This window comes from Pinus tabuliformis, chromosome 5_1 (genome assembly GCF_031772625.1).
Source record: "Pinus tabuliformis cultivar Carrire ecotype Pingquan chromosome 5_1, CPIR1, whole genome shotgun sequence".
NCBI classification, from domain to species: domain Eukaryota; kingdom Viridiplantae; phylum Streptophyta; class Pinopsida; order Pinales; family Pinaceae; genus Pinus; species Pinus tabuliformis.
This window is the reverse complement of record NC_142305.1, coordinates 709,037,268-709,057,576: the sequence shown is the minus strand read 5'-3', so window position 1 is coordinate 709,057,576 and position 20,309 is coordinate 709,037,268. Positions and strand designations below refer to the sequence as shown.

The window sequence follows — 20,309 nt, the reverse complement described above, 5'->3', positions numbered from 1 at the left end:
TAACATGAAAGGGATCACTTACCATTTAATCAAAAAGTGTGTTGAAATCCCTTTAAATCCCTTCCACAGTTAGCTTCCTCTTGATGATTTAGAGACTATTCCAACGCTTCCCGAAACTTCTCCATGATGTTTCGAAGGAGATGTGCATAGAAAAAATAGAAAGAATCAAATCATCTAGTATATAGAATGAAAGGTAAATGAACTATTTAACTCAACATATAACATAAATTGAGTCAATAATCAATAATTACCTATGTGATTGATCAAGGAATACATCAAATGATATCAACAAAGACATAATTAGGAAACAACAATTTCTTTTCATTAAATAAAATGGAGAACAAAATTACAGTCTCAAAGCCTTGTTGTTACAAGCCTCTTATCACAATATCCAAACCTCCCCTTGAATGGAAGGCATGCTAGCTGTTGGACACCTAATCCTAATGGGTTAGTGTGGAAGCCGAATAGACCAAAGCAGTCCAAGAGACCTTGGGATCTGAAACCCAAGAGTCACATAATGTACTATAAATGTAAATCATTTGTCAATAAAAATTGTATTGCATGTTTTATCTTTCACATTGTCTTTGCTGTCCATGTGTGTTTAACATGGTATCAGAGCAGGCGTATTCCTGCTCTGCCTAATTAATTTGAGCCATTTGTTGTATGGCCTTTTTGTGCAAGTCATTCCTGCCATCAATTCTGCATCTCAGGAATATTTTCTCATGAATATTTCTTCAGCTAAATTTTAGCTGCCCCTGACACTACCAGCGTTGTCCAAGCCGTTCTAAGATGTCTGCCATATTTTATAGAGCCCCTCGCTGTCCATAAGCGTTTCACGCTGCTCTCTGCATACACAGCGCTGCTCCTCTGCCCTGCTCTGACATATAATACGTTGTTGTTGCCTGAAGCCTGCTCCATGCAGATGGTGTCAATATACGTTTTATTCTCTGAATAGACCGCCCTCCAACCGTTATGCTTGGTAAATATCGCTAGCTGGCCTCCCTTCATACACTGCGGCTCTTTCCACGCTGATCACCAAACCTATACTGCTGCTCTTCCATAACTGTCACCACACTGTTGTATCAGCGCTCCATTGCCAGACCTGTTGCACGCCAGCCGGCCTCCCTTTCGGATGTTGTCCTGCTACGAGCCTAAGCAGCATCGAAAATGCCATTTCTGAATTTATGATGGTGGTTTTTGCCTTCAATAGCCAGAGATTATATTGTCGCATAGGAAAGATCTGTGGTGAAAACTGAGGCGGGAATGAAATCCAGAGGCCCCAGCAAAGACTCCACTTTCTCGTCGATCACATGAAGAGGATCGTGCTCATTGTAGTTTTTGGCCATCTCTAGGCAATACAGAACCCGGCCCTTGGTGTCCAGAGAGCTGACCTTCACGGGATTTTGAGGCGAGAAGTAGGAGGATCTCCAGTTGCTCAGCAGGCCTTCGTTGTTGACAATCACAAAGCCTTCGACGTAATCGAAGGTGCTGTTCTTGGGTAAGGATATCAGATATTCTTGATCCCTGGTGAATGCCGCAAAGTCTGAGTACAAAACTCTGATCCATCTCACTCGCTGTGGTGCGGGTTCGAGTTCGATCCTGGCCTTCGTTATGATACCAAACTGGCCTAAACCACCGAGCACTCGTAGCCACCGCCTGGGCTATTGGGCTTGTTATAACACATCCCGGATGAATCAACACTAGCCATTTTTTCTCAAGGTCGTGACTTATTTATTGAATAGTGAGTGTGTGGTGCACTGAACCGTCGTTCACATGATGCATTGAATCGATATATTGTAATTATCTTTGCACGTTGTGGTGTGTTTTGGTCTCCATCATACACTTTTTGCTTGCGTTGAATAATTGTGAAGGCAGTAAACATGAGTTTGGTATGAGAAAAAAGGGCTCTCTCCTTCTGCGTCGATCCCTGAAGCATTGAATCTCTGCCTACAAACTAGTTGGTTGTTGCATTGAAAGGCCCATGACTATTACTTTCAATGGTGTGTACCTCTATAAAATTTAGACAATTAAATGGGTCAGTTCAGCTATTGAGGTCGTTGTTGCATTTAATGGTGCATTAAACTTTGGTTCCGTCTCTAGGGCACCGTAAAATTCTTAAATGGTTAAATGTTGGAAAGTGTGTTAGTATCTGGTTTCGTTGTCGATATATGAGGCGAGGATATCTTGTGCGTTGAATTTTTTATTGAAGGCCGATAATTATCTCTTGTTCGTGCGACGGTGTTGGGGATGTGCAGTGCTTCATGAGGCCCTGGTAAGGATTTTCAAGGGCCGATTCCAGGGGTAGAAATCTTCAGCTTTACTGCAGCTTTCCATCGGAATTCACCAGATGTGTCCCTTCAGAAAGATCCCCGTTCCAAAACTGCTGCTCAAAGGTATCATGCACATTTATATAGGAATGGCACAATTTGTGACCTTACAAATGAGCCAAGAGAGACAGAGGTGAGATTTATGTGTGCACACTCTGATCATCCATCAATAAATTCCTTTAAAGACGTGTCCACATGCAAATATGCATTGATAGTTCAATGTCCGAAGCTTTGCAGCCACCCGTTGTTTCAAGAAGAGCGGCCTTCTTGGTTTACTATTAACTGTTATACACTGTCAAATAGCAATGACAAAGTAGAAAAAGAAGAAAAGGACACACAGCTAGCTTTAAGTGCAGAAGATTCAGGTGCTCAAATTGACTGATTTATAGCATATATATAGGGTATTATTGTTCGTTTTTTAGAATTGTTGGATTCGAAACTTTGTGGAATTATACTGGACTTTGAGATTTTTCCAAACTCCTTCGCACAAGCTGTCAAGGGGGCGAAGATCAGCTGACTTATTTCCTGTATATGTTTGAAATGATTCTTGCTCATTTTCATTAATCACCTTACACATCTCATTGTAAAGTCTAGCTAATTTCAGGCGATTTGGATCATTATCAAAAGCATGTGTTGACACCTCTTCTGGAACTAGAATCAAAACTTTGGGTCAACTTTCAGCAGAAACACATAAATATCAACCTAGAGCTGATAGAGCAGAAAAGCAGTGCTACCAATTTCTGCCAGTGGTTGATGTGCATCTCTAGCCTCTTGCTCAGGTTCATTGATAGACTCAAATTCCTTCTGCTCTGCAATTATTGACTCCTTATGATATTCAGCATTCAGTGCTTTTTCAAGAAGTGATACCCTCTTTCTAATAAACTCAAGGAGCCTCTTTTGTATATCTCTTAATTGGGCAAGAAGACTCTCAGTTGCCAATGTTGCAGTTGCTGCTGCCCCAGTTGTGGAACTGTATTTAAAACTCATTATAGTTTCTGTTCCTTGATTCATTTGCTGCACATTTACAAAGGATTTTTCTGTGTCTTTGTACTGTGAGTGGGTGTTACTTTTACTCATTGGGTCATAGTTGTAATCAGTCTTTTAAAGGGTTGTAATTTTGACAATGAAGAATATGCCTCGAATTACTGAAATATTAGAGTTCTTAAAAACTCTGATGTATTCCTCTAATCATGAAACATTCCAAGTCAGCAAAGGCTCTCTCTCAGAAATTCAGACATGTCTACAATATGCACAAGAGAAAATTGATTTTTTGCAGCTTGAATCACAGCTACAGCAAGAAGAGCTACATCAAAATAGACACCATTCTGAACCTGTTTTTGTTCAGAACATTGAGACAACCACCCATCAGCAGCATGTTAATAATGTTACAGTTCATTCAAATAAAGCAGCAATTGTACATACAGATGCAGAAACTCAGTCTGCACTTCCCAAGCCCATCATCAGACCTTGGGAACAGCCTGTCCACAACAAGCACAGAACTGGTCTTGGATATGACAAGGACTTGTCCTTTCATATTCCAGACTACGCCAAGCCCATTCAATTTCAGAGTGCTGGATTTATTCATGACAGTCCACCTGCTCCTCATGACAGTTCAGCTTCAGCTGTTCCAGATTCTGCCCCTCTTCCACAGCAACACCAACAACAACAACAACAACAGATCGTGAAATGCCAACACTGTGACCGAGTTGGCCATCTGAAAGATCACTGTTTTGATCTTCATCCATGTAAGCACTGTCATAAAACCAGCCATTCTTCACACAGATTCTTCAGAAACAAACGTCCCGCAAGAACAAAGATTCATCTTGGATGGATCGCTTCTTGGCAATGGGCATCAACAGCCAAGAAGATATTCCAAACACATGTCAGAACTTGTTCCAAAGTATTGAACAGTCTTGCAGTTGAGTTTTCTCCATCTTCTCACCTTGTATCTGACAGGGGGGGAAATGATGGTCATCTACAAGCTTCAAAGCCACATCAAGCGAGCCTGAGCCACAACCTGCCACACCAGTTTCAGAGTTGTAGCCAGAGACAAAGATGCCCCTGAACATGCCTTCAGTTGGCAATCTGGGACACTTCCTCTAGCAGAAGACTCCAGCTTCTTGTCAGTTTTGGAAGAGTTCCAGGAATTACAAAGTTGTTGGTCATCCTTAAACCATCACAGATTAAGAACACTTCCTCTAGCAGAAGACTCCAGTTTCTTGCCAGTTTTGGAAGAGTTCCAGGAATTGCATTAAGCATTCCATAGTTGTTGGTCATCCTTAAACCATCACAGGTTGAGACTTCCCTTTTCAGGTTGAAGTTTTACCTTTTATGCGGGGTGAGACCTCCCTTTTATGGTTGAAGGTTTCCCTCTTTGAAACAATAGGATCACTTCCTCTAGCAGAAAACTTCAGTTTCTTGCCAGTTTTGGAAGAGTTCCGGGAACTGCACTAAGCGTTCCAGTGTTGGTGGTCATCCTTAAACCACTGCCCTTTATACCAACATTTCATAGAGCACATTCAGCCTAGTGCTGCCATGCATTTTTTGCACATTTTGTATTACAGCTCTCTTCTTGGACTCATACATAACCCTTCGGATTAAGGGGGGGAATGTTGGACACCTAATCCTAATGGGTTAGTGTGGAAGCCGAATAGACCAATGCAGTCCAAGAGACCTTGGGATCTGAAACCCAAGAGTCACATAATGTACTATAAATGTAAATCATTTGTCAATAAAAATTGTATTGCATGTTTTATCTTTCACATTGTCTTTATTGTCCATGTGTGTTTAACACTAGCCTTATTTCTACAACATAAGCCTAGTTTTAATAGTACTCCTCAATCCGTTGGCTTATGTTTGCTTTATAAGCCAAGAGCAAGAAGTTTGGGATCCATTTCCTAAAGGGATGAGATCCATAAATGGTGGGATAGGGGTTCCAGAAAGAGAGGGAAGTAGCATCATCATTGGAGGGATTAGGCTTGAGTAGGAATCCATTCGAAGCTATCAGTTGGGAAATATTCGACTAACAAATATTCTATACTTTAATTTTTATGTTTACATGCATTAAGTCATATGCATAGAGCATACTATCAGACAAAGCATACCTGTGCATAGGTTCTGATGATCTCTTCCGCATATATGCAGAAATGGAATAAGGAACTATGCAGGAAGCCAAAAATGGGTTTTTTAGCCTTGAAATCTAAGAGTTTTATTCTCTTTGGGGTTGTTTGGGTTCTAATATTGCAAGGGGATTCTTTGGAACACTATGATGGATAACGAAAGATCCAAAATGATGGTATTTTTCCTAATTTGACGAAATTATGTCTAATAATATCGGTCTTCAAGCTAATGGGATTTTTAAAGGAATGAAGTGGAGAGTAGATTGGAGATGGATGGTCGAGATATAATTGGGGGGGATCGTGCAGTTTAATAAATAGAAGGAAATATGGTTAGGATTACTTCCAAATGTCCCTCCACCAATCAACAATTGAGATGCATTGAGGCCCCCCACCTCTTCATCACACTCGAAACCACCATTGGGTACTCCATATCACTAGCTAATTTGGTTGAGTAAAAATCATAATGAACGTGCGGGAGAAGGAAGACAGTGGGATGAAGATGGAATTATGAGTAATGGAATGTTTCCATTAGATACCAGTCCTCGGGCCTAAAATTTGGGCTTGAACAAAATGAGGTAAGGAACCTCAATGAGGAGACCCCATTGGATCTCAAATCTCATAATTCATACGTTGTCTTAAGGATGGAAGAGATGGAGGTAAGGAGGGAACCTTGATGCCAAGATTTCCTAAGATGACATGGAATAAAAAGCTCATCCTTAGACGCATAGTGCAAAGGATAGTAGTTTGGGTCTCATGTCATAGTAACCTAAAACCCACCCACAAATGGTGCAGCGGATCCATATGAGTAGGGAGGAGTCCATTTCAGTGTCATGTGGCATCCATGAGATGACATGGCCTCTATTAATAGTCCAAATATTGTAACGAGCATAGATTTGGATCGACAGCTCATATTGAGGAAAATTTTATATCATCATAAATCTCTTGACGAGATAGAAATAAAGACAATGTCAGAATGAATGTCCATATGCTTGCAAAAATGAAGTTTTTGCTAACCCCATCAACATAACAGACCTTGGGAATTAGGCCAAATACGTAACACCTTCCTTAGAATGAGAATCCTTTAAGGGGGTTGAATAAAGGTGCTTACACATATCCTAGTGATATTCATGTACATATATAAATAAATTTCCCTAAGTTAATGCTTTATTTTTATTTATAAATATTAGGAATAAAATGGAAATATCAAAATCCAAGTAGATTGATACTCATACTTTTGAAACCAAAATTCAAAATTTTGTAATTGAACTCCAAACTTTTAAATAAAAATTCACACCTTTCAAATCAAAATTATTTTAAATTCATATTTTTGAAATCGAAATTCTCACATCTACAAAATTTTTCACTAATCAATATTCTTACTTTCAAAAATGAAATTTAAAATACTTTTGGTCCAAAGTTGATAAGCAATTGTTAGTGTAGATGGGGCACATGATGGGTGGAAGTGAGTTGAGGATTGAGAATGAAAATATTTAGGCCATATTTCAATGGCCCACTCCTACTAATATCACATCATTTAGGAGGTTTATTGGAAAATCCAATAATCTAAAAAAAAATCATGGCAATATTTTTTGATAAGCAATTATCATTGTAGATGGGGTGCATGATTGGTGGAAGTGAGTTGAGGATTGATAATGCGAATATTGATGCCATCATTAAATGGACCACTCCTACTAATATCACATAATTTAGGAGGTTTATGTGAAACTCCAATTATTATAGAAAATTACATCATTTCTACTTGTGGTGACACCACTTCATGCTATAGCAACTAGTTGTAAGTATTACCCATGGGGTAAGAATTAGTGGAAATACTTTGAAGAACACAAATAAAATATAGGTATATGTGTAACCCTAATACCAATTAACTTAAATAAATCACATAAATGATAATAGTAGATATGCTATGGGAACAATATTAATGAAAATAGGAGACCAACTAGTTATCATTTAGATATATTCAATCAAGAAATACTAAAATACCATACATATGATAGGGTTATAAATGCCTTATTTCAATTAGTTAAGAACTCGAAGCATTATATCTATTAGGCATGGATACTATCATCCATACTAATTACTGCCCCTTATAATACTTATAGTATTAAAGTAAACTATAACAAGTAACACACCATAAATGGATGGGATTTCTACAATAATTTATGTACTATTTAAATATAAAAACGTATAAATAAATGAGTTTTATTATTGTAAAATCCGTGCCACTACCTCCAAAAATTATAGCTCTAAGAGCCATTATGCACATCGATCCATTCGCCCATGAAGCATCATTGAAGCATATGCAGAGGAGTATGCAAAAATTGGGAGTTAAAGGAGGTGTATCAGCATGTAGAAGTATGGAAAAGGGAAAATGTAGATGTTGATTACCATATCCATGATTCATTTTTTTACAACATTGGGAAGGTTTATGTACCAAAAGATAAAAGATTTCCAATTATAGGTAAGGATCCTACCTCCATTATCATTTATCATTTTGATGTTGGGAAGATTTATGACTAACTTATAGAGTTATACTTATTATCTTGAGATGTAAGATCAAGTATGTATATCTATCTAAAGGTGTATTCTCAATTGCACTAGAAAACTTAGATACAGGAAGTAAGGACTATACAATTCACTTCTAGATCATACAATTCCATAAGAAAGCATATTGATGAAATTTGTTGGGGGACTGTCAAGGACAAGAAGAGGGCCTAGTTACCTATACATGGTAGCAAAAGGGGTTCAACAAAAGGTGTGTTTTGATGGCTTATAAGACAATAATAATAGGATAGGATATTTCAAGGTCATTCTTTAAAATAATCAAGGTGGATTTTGCGATTCCAAGGAACATCATTCATGATAGAGATGTAATATTCCTCATCATATTTTTAGATATCTTATGAAATAGGTTAGATGCTACACCAATCATATCTACTATATTTTACCCATATATTGATGGGTTAGAAAAGGTATTGAATAAGACATCAGTTCATCTTTTCAGAGGTTACAATTAAAATCATTCAAGGACATAGGATATAAATCTAGTGTAAGTACAACATTTCTATAGCAAAGTCATAACTGGTTCCCCTCATATCATACATTGGAATGTATTTTTGATAGCCATCACCATAACCATTTTACCTGGTAGATACATAACTTAATGTGGGCACAATAATTTCAAGTGGTTCACTAAAAGTAGAAACGTTTATTGAGATAATATGGAAACTATTCATATATATTTTAAATAAATTAAAGATGTTTCATGAGAAATATAAGATTGACATGATAAACAGATGCTTTGAAATAGTTTCCATATAAAGGACTTAGTTAGGGTTACCCTTTTTAAGGAACGTTATGGGGATTTAACTATATTTTATGGGTAAATGTTTCACTAATTGGAATTTTTTTGGATTTTTATCAGAAGGTAATTTTCCGATTTTCTATTATCACCTAAATATTTTTCATTTTTTTACATTATGATTATATTGATAATATGTCAAAATGTATAAGTTTTAATAGTAAATCTTGTACTTTCTATTAAGCACTTTGCTACATATCTATATGTCTCATTTTTACCAATTTCAAGTAATCAAATAGAAAAGTATACTAAGGTATAGTATTTGAATACTATAATATAGCTTGATAATGATTGGGGAAATATCAAGGATAATAATTCTAAAATATTAGAGAAGGTAGAAGCCAATTCTCATAGACTCAATATTCCACTATGCATATGAATTTAGCCAGTGATAAATGTAGAGAACATGAAACTCTAGGATCCATCCATCTTTATGAGAATGTAGTGGGCCATTTCATACACTTGATGAATGACTTTGAAATAGAGGCATAAGGAGAACTACCAATGGAAATAATTCAATAATGTAACTTTATAATGGCTATAAGGGGTCAACAATAACTTTGTTTGATGTAATTGTATGGTTGGTTTCCAAACAAGGTCAATTGGTACACTAAGGAGAAAGGTAAAAGATTTTTCTGTCATCTTCAAAAGTGAAACTCTTAAAGACAAAAAGCCACCCAATATGGGGAGGTAAGATCCAGAATGGATTTACATACAAATAATGTGCTTGTATTGAGTCTATAAAAGATTTTCTTGTTTTGGTAAAATTTGGTTCTTTAGCTTTCAAGAAATTTTAGGGAATTAGAAAACATATTTTAGGCATGCTCCTAGATAGGGAAACCCACACTTATACCTCATTAAATTTATATATTTTTATTCTTATTTATAAATTTTCAACAAGACATTTTGCAATGAAAATAGAATTATGATGTAAAAGTTTGGGTCGTAACAAAGTAACTTTCTAAATATTCACCAGACATCTAAGTGGCGATGATGTTAGTGTACTATAATTTTAATATGGATTTTAATAATGTACCTTCATATTATGATCCATTACATAACTTTAGAGGAGTCATGGAGGTTATAAGAGGTTTTGAAACGCTTAACCTAGCCCTCTTTCTAGCTATTAAAATCATCACAAAATGTGAGGAGGAGGATTTGTTTTTCTATAGCTATCTATTGTTTGGTAGTTTAAGTAGGATTGTAATTTGTTGAGGACATCTTAATCGAAAAAAGTGATAAAATCTAGTCAAGGAGAACTATAGATTAACATAATAGCCCATTGGATATAAGAAAATTGAGAAAAATTGTAATCTATATTGTAATATTCATAATGCAAGAGGACGAGTAAGAACTTTTCATTGAACATTTTGTTTATTGTGTTTGTTTTTAGGGTAAATATTTACATTTTATTGTGACGTCATTATATTATAGTATTTCATATGTCACAATAGCTAAAAATAATTTCTTATTATCCTTTTCAGATATCTGGATGATTTTGATGGCTTAGGTTTCCCTGGGTCATGGCTATTCAAACTACATGTTAGGGGTGTCAGTTCCTGTCATCTCAGGACTCACATAATCTAACAAACACAAAAATATTTAAAAATAGAGAAAAAATAAAATAATCATATACTAAGTAGACTATATTTTTTTTTAAATTTACATTCAATTTAGATAATCAACTATTGCAATATACAAATTGGTTTATAAATAATAACAATGAGTATTAGAAATGTAATTGGAAAATGGAAAAAAACATGGGACACCAAAGTCAAGATACCTACACCACACTGCAACTTAACCAGTGTCATTTTTCCAATCAAATATTTTACTTATCCTTCCTAATATAATACATACTACCTTGATGTAAGAAATAACAACATTATAGCGAAACTTTTCAAATATGTAAGAAAACTGCGAAAATATGCTGCATATACATTATTATCTATACTGTAAAACTGTAACTTTCACCTTCTCCAATTAATTGCATATTATGCATATTAGTCATGGTTATTACATATATTCCATGTATTATAAGTATTGTTTTTAATGTTTATTTGATGACCAAGTTGTAGCTCTAATTAAATGACTTAATTTCAATACTATATGTCATGTTAACTATACTTGATGAACCAAACATTCATTTCCATGGAAGAAATCATGTATGATGCACTATGAGAAAATTACCATGAATTGAATAGGTAAATTTAGAGGGAAATTAAGTAGAATTTAAGTGTATTCAAACTAAATCTGTATGCGAAACATACCTCAATCTCTCTTGAAATACTAAAAACAAAACCATCCCATATAAGTTGTAAAGGAGCAATCGTTTCATGAAATTGAAGTACGGAGACATCACGGGCTTTCCACCATTGATCCACAAGATTGTTAGAATTACTTATGGACAAGTGTTCGTGGAAAGAAACGCAATAGCTAATTTTGAGGCACTTAGTAAAATATGTGTCAAAATTGGTAGCACAAAACTAGAATGGGTTAATTATATACAGCTATCTAACTTCAAGATAAAATATATTTAAATGCGCTATCTCCTCTAACTGTGAGAAGTACAATGGGGAAATTTAAGTATATCATACTTCATTAGTGTAAAATATTAGCCAAATGAAACGGCGGCTTCAATGTTGTGCCTTTTTCATATGAACCAAAATCCTTATTTATAACATAACATAACAGCATGAGAGCTTGTTAGATAATGGGTGTAAAAAGAATATAAGGTTTTGTTCAATTTAATTATATTTGTTGGTTCGAAAAGTGTTAGCCAAAAAAATCTTTGATTTCTAAAAAAAAATTGCTTAAATTAAAAAAATAATTTATTAGAAATAGTAAAAATATAAAAACAATTAATGCAATATATATTATATTAAAATATAGCTAATCTAAATAAAAAAATAAAACTATAAACTTGGTAGATAAACATCTCATTTTTAATGGGAAAATTCCAGTTGTTGTTAAGTGCATTTATGCAAATTTAACTTAACAACATTTGTTTATTTCTTTAAAGTATTATTGTTCATGGGATTTAAGTTAAGTATATTATGTATAGAAAATTCATTGATTTCACTGATTTCTAAATTAACTTTTTAATCATATTTTTGTTTTTTGTTTATGGGATTTAAGTTTGCTTTATTTTATATAGAAAATTTATAGTTTTTTAATCATATTTTTGTTGTGTTTTTTCTTTGAGATTAAAGAATTTTCATTTTATGAAAATTGAGAAGACAGAAAGAGGGGTAGACTTACAATATTTTTCTTTTATTTTCATTTGTAAATGAATATCATTTTTTCTATAAAATGTTTAAAATATACTTATAAAAAAAATGAAAAAATAAAAATAAATTAATACTAAAACGATATGAATAAATTGAAAGTAACTTTTTACTATCAAACTATAATATTAAAGAGATGAATATTCATAAAATATTAATGATAAAAAATATTAAAATCATATAATTGCTTCTTATAAGGCTCATGTTGCAAAAGCTACATAATTGCAATAGATATAAGTTATCTTTGCAACATAATTGCAATAGAGATAAATAGATAATTTATCAATTAACCTCTTAAATGGAAAAAAGGTTTTGAAATCCAATTTGTGATATAAAATATGTTTTGAAAAAGAGTTTGTTCCTTTGTAGTAGAAACAATTCTATAAAGGATATTTTAACATATCATTGCCCGTTACAAATTAAGCTATAAATATGTCATGTCTTTTTCAAACATAATACATGGGGTGGATTTGTAATATAATTGTTATTTAAAAATAAAAGTAATATTTTCAAATGGTTAATTTATTTATTTTCATCCATATAATTAAATATTTAATTTTTAATTAATTATGTGTTAATTAGTAGTATTTTATTTAATTTTTTTATATAGTAAATTGATCTATACTAATAAATCTTTCAAAAAATTCATATTAAAAAATAAAAAAAAAATATTCATTAAATGTTATCTATATAACCTAAAGTTTAACAAATAAATATTCCATGAATAAACAACTATTTAGAAAATTTAACAAACAGATATTCTGTAAATGAACAACTATTTCATAAATATGTAAAATCTAAAAATATTTTAAAGTATGTTAAACAAATGATGAGCTATTGTATAAATTACCTAACAATTATATCAAAATCAAGAAATTTATATGCACTAAAATTCGTCACCATCTTATAACAATATTGACTACATCTATTAATTTGTTGCCTTAATTCTGATAACTCATGAACAAAAAATTTGATGGTTAATTTGTCAGCAATTACATATCATAGTTGAGCATTATTCTCAACACTCTCCCTTAATTCTTAATGAGGTGATTCCAAGTTTATCCCTCATGTAAGGAAACTTCCCTTTTGGTAGTGCTCTGGTAAATATACCCGCACGATGGTCATTTTTCGTACAAAGCTTTATTTCAAGTTCTCCTTTTGCCACATAGTCTCTTCTGAAATGAGATTTGGTATCATTGTGTTTGGTGCAATTATGAAAATGTTGTAATGGCTACAACCACCCTCCAAAATTTTGCGTAAGCATCATTTTGGAACCTCCCTCCTTAAAATCCTAATAACTTATCTTGCACTAACCTAGGTACTTGTGCTTCCATTGAGCTTTATCTTTTTCTTTATAGGTTGTGTTTGCTTAATTTCTTTATTGTCTAACCAAAAGCTGACCTTTTGACTTGGTTGCAATCAAGTTTTGGGCTTGCCTTGGTGATCTGCGCAATCCTAGAGGCAAACCATCCTTGCCCTAAGGAAATGCGTAGTTCAGCCCAGCAATGAGCTTCAGCTTTGGAATTGCGTAGACCCTGCTTGTAGCCTGCCTTTGACTGGAAAACTGCGTAGAGAATGAGAGGTAGGCAGAGCCACTCAGTCTAGGAATTGTGCAGAAGCATTCCCTCAGCAACTACGTGATGAATGAGCTAGAGAGTTTCCCACTCCTTCCTAAAACTGCACAATATTTTTGGGCAGTGCATGGAAGTTTTCCCAGAAAAGAAGATAGCTAAGAGAAAAATCATCCCTAGGAAGTAGGAATCTATTATTAATTTCTCGAAAGTGACACATTACTATGTTTAGAAGTTTATACCAAGTTTCGTTATTGTCAAGAATACACATCATGAATTCCATTTTGTTCAACTATATGTAGTGGATGCCTCTAGAGCTCACTTATACATTTAATCATCAATATCTAGCTTCCCTATGGAGATCAAGGAGCCTTTAGAGCATTGTCATCACTTTTCAGGGTGAGTTTTGCTTTTGTTGCCTTTCTCTGCTTTTTCTATCACTTTTCTTTATTTAGCTTGTGAGAGTGTTTTTTCACTCATTTTGTTTAAAAAATGTTGGTGTTTTAACTTTTTTAGTTTGTAGAAGTGTTGTTTCAAGTTATAGATTTCCTTTCTCAATTGTCACATGATTTTTCCCATTTTTTCACCAATGGTCACCGTTACGACGACTCCCTTTACATGCCTAGTATTCCTTTAGTTTAATCAATTGTTGCACTTTTTTCACATGCATACATCTACACTTAACTAGATATGAACTCATCCTTACATCATCCTTCAAATTTTCTTCTTTTCACACTCCCATGTACAGTTCTGGGCTCCCGTTGCCTGGATCTCACACTTCACAACATGCATTGCGCAATGTTGAAGCTCAAGGCCTCTACCCTAGCTTCTGGAATTGCACAGAGGTTATCTTAGCCTTCATCCAACTGTGCACTACGTATTTCTAGGAAACAGTCTCCCAACTTAGTCACCGAGACTACGCAATGCGTAGTCTCTCACAGGCCTTGGCCTAGACTGCATTGCATTGTGTTGTTCCATTCATCAAGCTTTCACATTGACTATTGGGACTGTGCAGTGTGTAATTCCCACAGTCAGTCAATCACCCCTGTCAATCAAAATTACACAATTCCTCTCATCAATTGCCTTGGTTGCTGCTTGATATTCTATGAAGTTATATTTGTAAGAGCTAATGTTTGCTTTCCATGAGTGTTATTTTTGTCCCACAGTACGACACTCATGAAGCACTTCTCTCCAACAGTCACTATTCCATGGCATCAAAGAGATTTGTTTCGAGAGCTACCACTGAAAGCAGTACTAGGGAAGCAGTTGAGAAAGCAGTAATTTACTTGCCAATATATTCAAATGCCCAACTAATTATAGAAAAGGAACCAATGCTAACATGGAAACAGGACCAAAGACAGTGGAAGAAGGCAACAACCTAGTACAAGATCAGTGAAAAAGGAAATTTCTGACATAATAAAGGAAGAGAAAAGATGCAGAGCGAAAGTGGATTCAATCTTCATGTAGGCAACATTGACAGCAGAAGCAAAAGGAAGAAGAGGACATAAAAAGAAGACCAGAGGAAGAGAAAAAGTAGAGCTTGCAGGAAGCAGAACTGAGATCACAACAAGCAAAAAAATAACGAAAGGAAGGACAGGAGCTGAAGAGGAAAGAACGGGAAGAGAAACAGAAGCAGGAGAAGAGAAAAGGAAAGGCATAATGATAGAGAAAAATGGCATACAACTTGATGAGCCAAAACAATAAATAGTTGAGGAAGAGAGTGAACAGATGCAGGTTGCCTCACCAAAGCTAAGCACAAGAACCATGTCTAGCTATAGGTCGACAAGTGCATGGAGTAGCTAACGTGAGAGGCCGGCAAGGATGACTTGGAGCTCAGCACACAAAATATTCAAAGTACATTGGTGGTCCAGTTATGGTCAACACCATGCTGTAAATGCTTCAAGACAAGATGGACACAAGTTCCAAGACCATATACCCAAATGATATGTAGGAAAGAGTACTCTACCAGAAAGACACCATCAAGCAGTTTTGGGACATCATGATGTAGTACCAAGCTTGGCATCAGTACGTGATTGGGAAGCACCAAGTGGAGGTGGTCGAATTGGTCTCTCCCCAAGCTTCGAATTCATAGTGTTTTTTATTGTAAGGCCGAATCTAGACTATTTTGTCCCACAAGGGCATATATGGAGAGTATATATTATTTGTAAATATGTTTTAAGTGAAATTCCAAGTGTAACTAGTGGGATGTGAACAATCACTATGTAATGTAATTGTAACACCCTCCTCCCACATCTACCCAAGTAACTAGCCAACCGGAGTAAACATGTGATGACAAGCTACTATGATTGGATTCGACCTCCTATGTGACCTTAAGGAAGTGGAATCGATGGAAACATCACACACAGTCATTGAACATCAGCTTTAGAACCCACAAAAACCAATCCAACAATTCCAACAACTTGCCCTTAGGTCCTACTAAAATATTGACCATCTTAAGCCTTAGTCTCTCTCATGCTATAGGCATGCAAGCATCCAAAAACCCAAATTTGTTGTCACAGGCTTATGTGCCAGCATCCAAGGACCTGATTTTCCATCTTTGTGCTACAAATTTAAGCCAATTTTTCAGGCCCAGAGCCCAGGTCACTACCCAGAATGGAGTGACAACTTAAGACCAGTAAAAGAACAGGAAAATAGTGATGCCAAAGAAATCAATTGAACAAGACCTTAACCAAGTCCCTACTAGCCATCACAGGAATTTCATCAAACATATCATCAACATGTAACCTATAGGTGTAAACAATAAAATTAAGTGTAGGGATCTCATACTTATCTTAGAATCGCTATGAACCATTGTTCAATCATTTCATTTGTTGTATTATCATCTATTAGGCCATAGATACATGATCCATTCATTTACAAGTAAGAACATGTTGAGATCCATACATAGCTACTATCATAAAACGTACATATAACCATCATAATAAGGATAGAAATATCATAAACATATCAACCATAAAATCCACATATATATTATTACATTTACACATGAAAATCGAGGTAATGAATCCTATAAACCAATTGGAGATGGGACTACCACATTCCACCCAACAATAGATTCATTGAGCCAAGTCTCTCTCAGATAATCACCCTTGTGCCATATTCCAGGTATCAATGTGGGACTCATAGAACACACCAAAAGGAACTAGCAAGAATGGATGCCACCAGAGTTCTCCGCCTACACCATGAGGAATTTGAGTGCCTCCTAGTCTCTCAGGCTTTACTATAATCCACAGTCTAATCCAGGCATCACTAGAACCTTCATCGAGACACACTCTCCAGGCTTTACCACACATCCCATCCCAGGACTACTAGGCCCAACAGAGGGAAATCCACCTCCTAGATTTACTTTATATCTTGCGATTGACCAACAATATTCCTAGGCCCACCAAGTCACACAATCTGGCTTTACCACAAACCACAGTCTGGTTCAAGGGTTACTAGGCCAATGGCTTTACCTTGATCCATAGTCTAGTTTAGGGGCCACTAGCCCATGTGATTTTTAGTTTGGAGATCCACCCCAATCGACCTCGAATCGATCCGTCCATCCCACATTAACCGAATATGAGAAACCCTTCTCTTCAAAGCTATGAGGAAATGGGAAGGCTAGGTTGAAGAACATTATCACACCTGAGAAAACCCATGCCATGATGGAAAAGAACCACATGCAATACCATGCATGCCAAATCTAGAAATGGAAATACACATGCAAGTCAATACCTACAATTAAGGTTGTTGTAGCTACTTGATCTTACCTTTCCCTGCTTAATCTTTGCTTCCTCTTCCCTTCTTTTCCTTTCTTGCTCCAATGGCTAAGTACTCCAAGAAACTCTAAGTGTCCAATAGTGAGAGAGAGATAATAATGAGAGATATCCAAAGCTAAACTAACGAAAGGTTACCAACTTATCCGTAGAATCCTTTTTATGAATGAGGCACCTATTTTCTTCATTTTCCATTATTTTCCTTCATTTTCCTCCTCACATGAAACTTGTGAACTTTCACCTTCATTTTCTCCTAATTTCCATTATTTTTATAAATAAATGTGCCAAAAATTCCAATTTTCCTTTCCAAAGCCTTAGCCATTGCCTTTGCCAATTTCCTTAATCACAAACAACCAAATGAACACCCACACTAGGACGTCTTGCCCATAATTCAGCTTGGAATACATGTCCCATCAACCTTGGTCTTATAATTTTTTACATGGAATTTTTACCACGGTTGCTACAATAATGAGTTTTGTAAAGAATTTGAAGAGTCATGAGGGTAGTCGAAGAGTCACAAAGGGGAATGTCAAGGGTCACCCCACCCTTTGTTATAAATAGAACCTCATAACTCATAGAAGGGGCTTTTGGGAGCCAATATTTTGGCCAGGCATTGCTTAGAAAAGGCTTGAGAGTATTGCGATGGGCCTTGGCTTCTCCACATCATAGAGCAAGTACACTTCTTTGGAGGAGCAAGCGGTGTTGACTGCAATGTTCCACTATTGGGGCTATTGGTTGTCAATGGTGTATGTATGGATGGAAATTTCACTTAATAATATAACTAAGCCAATAGTTTTTCACACATATGTTATTATTGTAGTTGGACTATTATGGTTGCTTTAGAAATTTATTCTGTCTAACTTATGCATTTTTGTATGAACTATTTTGTATGCAATTGTATGAATCTTGTTGAAGGCGTGTTGTTGGATTACCCATCACTTTGGTTTGTGGACTATTCTGCTTCTAGCTTGTGATGTCAATATGTTTATGTGTTCCTTTCACATTGTGTACTATTGCAGGTTTCTAAGGGGCACACTTCCTTTCCCCTCTGTGTGTTAAAACCCCCATGCATCTCACTTGACTCGCTGCAAGGTCACATACTTGATTCTGACCAAAGCTATCATAATTACCTCTTCTCGCTACCACGGTGAAGGCACTACACTACCACCCATTGCTAGGACTCCTCCTAATGGTCTAGGTTCTAGCTGGGAATTCTTACCAGGGAGATCCTCTTGACATGTTGTTGGGTCTAGCACCATCATCATTTTAGGCACCAAAAGGTGGGCCATATGACAAGCTAAGCCCTCAATGTCTATTTTGAATCCTTGAACATCATTCATGACTCACATCACAATCTCAACTCTGACATATTTTTCTCATGCACATGATCTCGAAGTGTCGGAGGATGACATCGATGACTTGTCACAAATCAAATATGATGGTGAAGGTAGAATAGCCTTGTTAAGACATGGAGTTTCCTTTTTGGGCTTTTGTGAGAGTAATGAAGTCCCCTCAGATGAAATTTCGTATGCGTCGTTCACTTACACATTTGAAAGGTGTGTTAAGAAATGGTGCCTCATATTGCCTGCAACCTCTATTCACTCTTTGAATCTCATGATCATAGATTTAGTTAATGATTTCTTCCATTATGACCGTAAAGCACTTAATAAAAAAAATCTAGAGTTATTAAAATCACCTCATGAATCTATTGTGAAATTTTGGGAATGCTTCTGTAATATTGCTTTTCAAATCCCTGAAGATAACTTGATTGGAAATTTCTCAGAGAAAGATTTCATTATCTTCTTCACGTATCCGAAAATACACATGAGTTAGAATGATTCGAACCCCTCCCAGCATACCTCGGTGTTAGAGCTTTCAGATCTAAGATGGACAAGGTGGCTGTAATAAGTTACTCCCCATCCTTTTCTCATCAAACAACTCTAGCTCTACAGGATGAGGTGGGAGCAATTGTGAACCGATCTGTTGAACAATCACCCACCCCTACCCAACCTGCTCTGGATATCTGCACAGATTTGGACACCAACCCTGATGGTTGTAACTTAATCTCATTCTCTGAACCTCTTTCCTATGGTTCCTATGATCCTCTAGATTTTTGTGTATTGTGTTCATCTCTTCCAGATTCCACATGTAATGTTCACGAGGATCAACTTGTCAATGGAGTTGGTTTTGAGCATCCAAATTTCACTGTCATTTTTATGAGTATGTGTGGGAATATGAAGAAGAAGTCGCAGTGAAGGATGACCTCCTTATGTTTGTGCCTCATCTACTTTATCTTGACATCTTCTGTGATTCAGTCATTTCTAATTTTTCTTGTGAAAATTCATATTTGGATGTTTCTACTTCTAATCATTCACAGGACACGGAGGATTCCAGTTTGTCATCTGATTGTGGATAGGACAAATCTTTATTTTCAAATCTAACTGATATGTCATCTTTGATTTCTGGAAATTTAGAGGGTGAAAAGTTATGTTTCTCATTAACCCCTCTATATGATTCATTAGCTCATGAGGATGTCGATGCACATCTTGAATTTTTTTATCGTGGCTGTCATGATATTGTTACTCATACATTTGATCATGATTCTGATTCACTTATTGTTGATCTTTCTAAGCCACAGATCTTTGATGATACATATTATTCTAATGAAGTGGAGACCCCTCAAGATGTTGAGGCACTTCATCCCAAGCTTATGGTTATGTCAAGTTCTCATAGACTTGAGGTTAATTCCACTTTCAATGAGAAATTTGTTTAATCACCCCAGGCTCCTCATCACTCTCTTGTTCACATTGAAAATCAATTTGATCCACAATTTTCACATCCTCCACC

At 35.7% G+C, this 20,309-nt stretch overlaps 1 pseudogene; it reads right to left on the bottom strand.

The window, feature by feature from the left end:
• Nucleotides 1-1,217: 1,217 nt before the first annotated feature.
• On the bottom strand, nt 1,218-1,782 carry LOC149166902 (cytokinin dehydrogenase 5 pseudogene; annotated as a pseudogene).
• Between the last annotated feature and the right edge of the window lie 18,527 nt (nt 1,783-20,309).